This window comes from Poromitra crassiceps (genome assembly GCF_964638095.1).
Source record: "Poromitra crassiceps genome assembly, chromosome: 3".
Taxonomy (NCBI): domain Eukaryota; kingdom Metazoa; phylum Chordata; class Actinopteri; order Beryciformes; family Melamphaidae; genus Poromitra; species Poromitra crassiceps.
In genome coordinates this window covers 87,213,041-87,219,040 of record NC_139625.1, presented here as the reverse complement: position 1 = coordinate 87,219,040, position 6,000 = coordinate 87,213,041, and positions in this window count along the sequence as shown.

Here is a 6,000-nt window from a genome sequence, read left to right as displayed (position 1 = left end):
ACATTTAAGGATGCCAACCGTCATAAAACACTGAAGAAGAAGTTGAGAAAACGGAAGTGCTGTGGAGTTGCAGCTGGTGAAAACCGTCTATAGGCTACTGTAGCCTTTTCACTACCCCAAAAGGTGGAAATCAAAATGCAGGTAAGTATGCAGGCAGTGCTGTAGTGGTAAAAAAAAAAGGTGGGTAAAGTATACTTTTGACTCGAGGCAGCTTTCTCACGTGGCACCGGCAGTGTTATAACGGCGGATAAATAAGCTTCCGTGACCGATATACAAGACAAAATATGAGAGTATATAGAACAACTTAATCTGAATCATATAGCCCTATAAGGTATATCAGGGGGTTCCCCCACATTTCTGAGTAGCCAGCCAGATAGAAAAAGTAGCTGGCTATGGGATGGGCCTTGCCCCTCAAGGGGGGTCCGGGGGGATTCTCCCCCGGAAGATTTTTTTTTTTACATTTTAAAGTCAAATTCATCAACCTGGTGCATTTGAGAGCAAAATGAACTACACACATCTCTAATGTGTTGTGACTTTACAAATAATTAGGCCTAAACAATCAATATAAAATGTATTTATTGAACATTTGTTGAATTTCTCCAGGTATGAAAAGTTAAATTATACAGTAGGTAGCCTACTTTAAATGACCTTGTATGAACCCAGTATATACAGTTTGAAGAGTAATATAGTTCTCTCTCTCTCACACACACACTGTACCTGTGATTGTCAGCTTCAGCTTTATAGCTAAAAATATGTAGACAGATTGAATCTGTGATTCTTGAATACCAATATATAATTCAAACTGTCCACAAACACATTGGGCAAGGATAGGTAGACAACATACTGTACATGGAAATAAAAGTGGTTCTGCCACTCTGGCCACTAAATTTTAGTCAGCCAATATTTATTTATACAGATCTCGGCACAACAAACACCAGTATGTTTCTAGATAGTTTTCAACATGGTCGTATTATATTGGCTTTATACAGTAGCACCTGGACTATTCAAGTCGACTCGCACGCACCTAATGTTACAAACTTTACTTGATCAGAGGGAAATCAATCATGTTTCTTACACCAGTGATTCACTCTTCAGTTGTAAAACGGTGAGCCTATATGATTTTCCCCACTCCGGACACACATTTTTAACCAACCTTACCGATGTTCAGCTCACCATGAGCTGGTCTCCAAATGCACATCTCCAAATGCACATTGCGCATCGCTGGCACAATGGCACCGTTAAGTTGTTTGAAGGGAGCGCTGTCTGGGCAGGCAGGCACAGCTCGATAAAGGCACCAACGTGACCGGGGCCGTGTAGGCTACCTTTCCCGCGGAGCGCTCCACAAAAATAGGCTACGGTTCGCGGAGATCCTGGTCAGTGCCATGCCCATTTGTAATCTTTTTTCTTTTCTTTTGGTGTGTGACGTGCTTGGCGTGGTCTCCGCATCAACGGAGTTTACGCGAACGTGTTAAAACTCGTGCAATAATAAGTGTGCATAAACGATTTAAACATGTGAGTAAACGATCTTAAAAGGTGCCTAAACGCTGCAGAGCATTGAAAAAGGTACGTAAACGGTGTTTACGTGCGTTTAGCCACCACTACAGCCCTGTATGCAGGTAAGTACCTTTAAACCTTAGAATATCAAATGCTGACTCTTGTCAGTACCAACACCCAAAATGATATACTTTTCTTTAACTTGTAGAAAAATGACTGAGACCATAAGTATATACAGTCTATAAATGTTACCACTAAATACTCAAATGTTGGTAATACTCAACAGCAACTGTACCTTTACTAGTGTGGGCCCACAAAACAAATAAAGCCGGCAAAACACTAACATAAAATAACCCCCCAGTTGCAGGCCGGATCGCGCACGGTACAGTATGTAATGTGTGTGTGTGGATACCTCAGAGCTGAACTGGTGCTAGCAACAGTTCAACAGTCTCCGACCTCCCAGAAATGCTCTTCTTTTACAAGAAATCCTCTTGATGGGTGAATCCTCTCCAGGACTCATGTGTCCCACACGCTGGTCCCCCTCTGGTCCCCCTCGGTCCCGCGGATGAAGAAAGAAGGAAACGGGTAGTCTCACCTCAGTGCTGGCGATGGATGAAAACAGTGCCGACAGTCCCAGTGGCGATGAATGGACATGGATGGAGCTCCCTCGTTGCACGTGCTTTTCCTGGTCACACGGTGTGCTATCTGGTATGGCTGGTCGTCTCCTCCAGAACGGAAAACACTAGCAGCCTCCACGTTATCTAATGCTAGCAGGCAGAAACCTAGCCTCTCAGTTAGCTTCAGGCTACAATATGCATTGGGTGAGTTCTCCGACAGCATAGCATGCAAACTTTTAGCCGTACAGACACACATATTACAACTGAGTCTTGCTACATATAGAGTGTTACAAAATTATAGACTTGGCTTGCTTTGTGTAGCTAGCCACTACCTTAAAAGGAAAAACACACCGCAGATAGCAAAACTCTCCACCAAACCCCAAAACTTCAGTCCCGCCCAGCTACCCCATTAGCCAATAGTATTTTAGAGAAACGTGATGTAGCCTACCTCTAGACTGACCAATCAGAAGCAGCCAAAGACGAGAAGCAAGTTAGTTTGTCACATCTCGGGTGGGAAATGTTTGACAGCGTTACCAAACTATAAAAGTGAAAGTGACAGGGCAATGTTCTTAAAGGGGACAGGACCTATATTATTGTAAGGTATGGCCATTATTACTCAGGGATTTATAAAACAGAATAAATTTGATCTCTGGGTATTTAACCCGGGGTTACACACCATATATATATATATAATTTGGCAATGTGGGCTCTTTGTTCTCTTTTCTGTTTAAATTTTGTCCCACTGTTGATGTCGTCAGTGATGTCATAAGGGGCACACACACACACACAAGGAGGCATTGTAACATCACTGATGATGTCATCATGTCAGTGATGATGTGGGCGAGGCCACACAGCGGCTGAGCTAGACACACACACACACACGATGATTCATCTCAAGGGGTTTTTCCTAAATAAACTTGTATCATTATCATAGTGAGGTCAAGTTTAGAGAAATGCTCTCACTACAATGAAATGCCTACTATAGGGACTAATGTAATCAGACTCATTGAGTCTACAAGAGTCTCAGCTCTCCCAATTTATGCAATTCCAAAACTGTTTATGGACTCCAGTATGCAGAAATACTCAAATAGAATAGGTGAGAATGACACATTTATACTGCCAAAAGCTGCATGGGATTAGCATAAAGTATGCATGTCTGTAAAGGGGAGACTCATGGGGACCCATCGAACCCATTCCCATTCAGATATCTTGAAGTGAGAGGTCAAGGGACCCCTTTGAAAATGGCTGTGCCGGTTTTTCCCTCACCAAAATTGTGTTTATTGGAGTGTTATTTAGCCCCCTTTTTCACAAGCATGACCTGGTTGTGGACAAGCAATGGTGTCAGGTCTTCTAGTTTCATATGATACCAGTATCTTCACTCTAGCTTTAAAAATGAGTCTCCTACAGCCTCTGAAAGACAGTCATGTCGGCCACAGACATGTCTTGCAAAACGGGCACTAATCAGTCAGAGAAAAGGGCCGGTTAAATCACTGGCTGTGCCACACAAAGGTAAGATCTGTGAAAACTGACAGGAACAGCAAGAGAAATAACCAGAATAGAGGCTATTCAACCTCAGTCGGTGCTATGAATAGAAACTCAGCCACTTCCCTCATCAAATCTCTGACAAAACAGACTTAGCATTAGCATGCTGGATTTGGCAAACTCATAACTTTGAAAGAACCAAGCAATAATGTCAAAAATAAAGATCGATAGACAAAGGCCCAACCTGTCTGAATAGCTAAAGATAAAAAAACAAAAAACAAAACAAATCACAGTCAAGGGGTGACTTTGGTGTCAAATGCAGGAAGTCAGAGGGATCTTGACAGGTTGCCATGAAGACTGCAGCCCACCTACACAGAGACTTTGCCAGTTCTGAAATGTCACAGTATGCAAATGGTTCATAATTTAACTGACTGCTCTCATCCACTTTAAACATTCAGTGGCATCACCGGCGGAAAAAGAAAGGTGTTTGGTTTGTAAAATTAATTCTTAGAACAAACAAGTTAATGTGGGATTTTACAAACAATATGATTTGAAGGGCCGAGGCGAGGCTGTCAAACACACAGACTGTTCACATTGAAATCCTCTGACAGGTAATTGACCAAAGTGCTGCCCAAATTAAATTGCTTTTCAAGAAGCTGCCATTCTTTGTTCATTGTGGAGTAAATAGTACGGTAATCAGTGACTGACTATGTACTGGACACTTGAATGGGCATTGTGTGTGTGTGTGTGGGGGGGGGGGGGGGGGGGGGGTATGTTTTCAGTCATCAGGGTTGCCTGGTAGTGTTATACTCAGACAATACTGACATCAAGTGGCAGTTTGCAGTAACTTCAACTTGAAAGGAAATTCCAACAACATGAGAATTTAAGAGCCAAAAATGAATGGTCTCTTGCAAATGAGCATTGTAGCCTTTGCATCCATTATCTCCAGGATGACAACAGGATAACAGAATGACAACAGAAAAGAATCAGCAGATTTGTGGACAAGCAATTGTGTCCGTTTGCAGCTAATGGAATGCAGCTTAACAAGGAAGTGTTAGGTTGTTTTAGTCTTGTGGTTCATACCATTCATACCTTTTGCTTTCCCTTGTTGACATGGGTTGGTTGTTACGAACAGTACGGACAAACAGCCATTTCTGGTAACTCCCATGGCGAGGACAAAAGCAGCGCATTTCTAGCATATCTTCTCATGTCATCATGGACACAAGCCATATCCCAGGCCTAGCCCTCAGGCTCTTGGACCAGCAGAAATCCGTTCGGGAATCTGTGTCAGGCATTAAACTCACCTTATTTTTGCACGTTGAAGTCACAGGTAGGGTCGCATGGAGCAACCTTATTATATCGGAAGCCTAGTTGCGCCAAAAAGTGAGCGGGTATTCTTTTAAAAAACAAAAGTTTGACGAGAATCATCTAGTTGCCTGGAAACAGAGTCCAGCCATTTCTTTTGCTGATGATATCAGTTTAATTCTACACACTAACTTTGATTCTCTAATATCAGAAGCAAACAAGGGCATGGAAAAAATTGCGAAATTGTTTCAACTTAATAAACTGTCCTTAAATATATATAAAAAAATATATATATATATATTTATTTATTCAGACCACAAAGAAATTCAGACTTCAGTTTAGATTTGACATCTTCTTGAACTTTGCCATGTGACACCACAACGTGACATTCAAAACAACTGATTGAGAGACCTGCTCAACAGTTCCATGTTTGTCAAGATGGTTGTCAGCATTTGATCTCAGCAGATGATACAGTATACTGTACTGATACTGTATCTTTGTCGAGCCTCTGAAATGTCTGATTCAACCCCTCCTGCTCCTAGACAACGTCATTCTTTTATATTTGAGTACAGGAGATATAGTACCAGATAGACAGGAAAACATTACATAAACACTTGGGAGCTGAACTCAAAGCACTGTAACTTAAAGCAAGAGTATTTATAGACAAAACAAGTTAGTGTGACGGGGTGGTAAGAACTGATGGAAGCACACAAATCTGATTTTTTTTAAACCAAAATAATGTTCATAATTTGGATCAATATAAATCTGATTAATAGTTTTTTAATAAAGGTTTGATAAAAATCTGACATTTATTTTGGTGATATTCGTGTTGTTCAATACGGACAGGCTACAAATGCCATGTACTAATGAAAAATGATTAAACATAGTATGTTACTCTTTAATAATAGTATTTTCTCATATATCATGTTAACAAGAACACTTGAATTAATAGGTTTGAGCTTTGGAGACAGACTTTGACACATGTTTTGTGCCTTATGCACCTCATCAAACATTGTGGACCCAAATGGCACCCGTTTGGGAGAATGAATGCTTTAGCAAGTGAGTTATTCCTCTAAACCTGCCTTCAAATTCCCCAAATTTT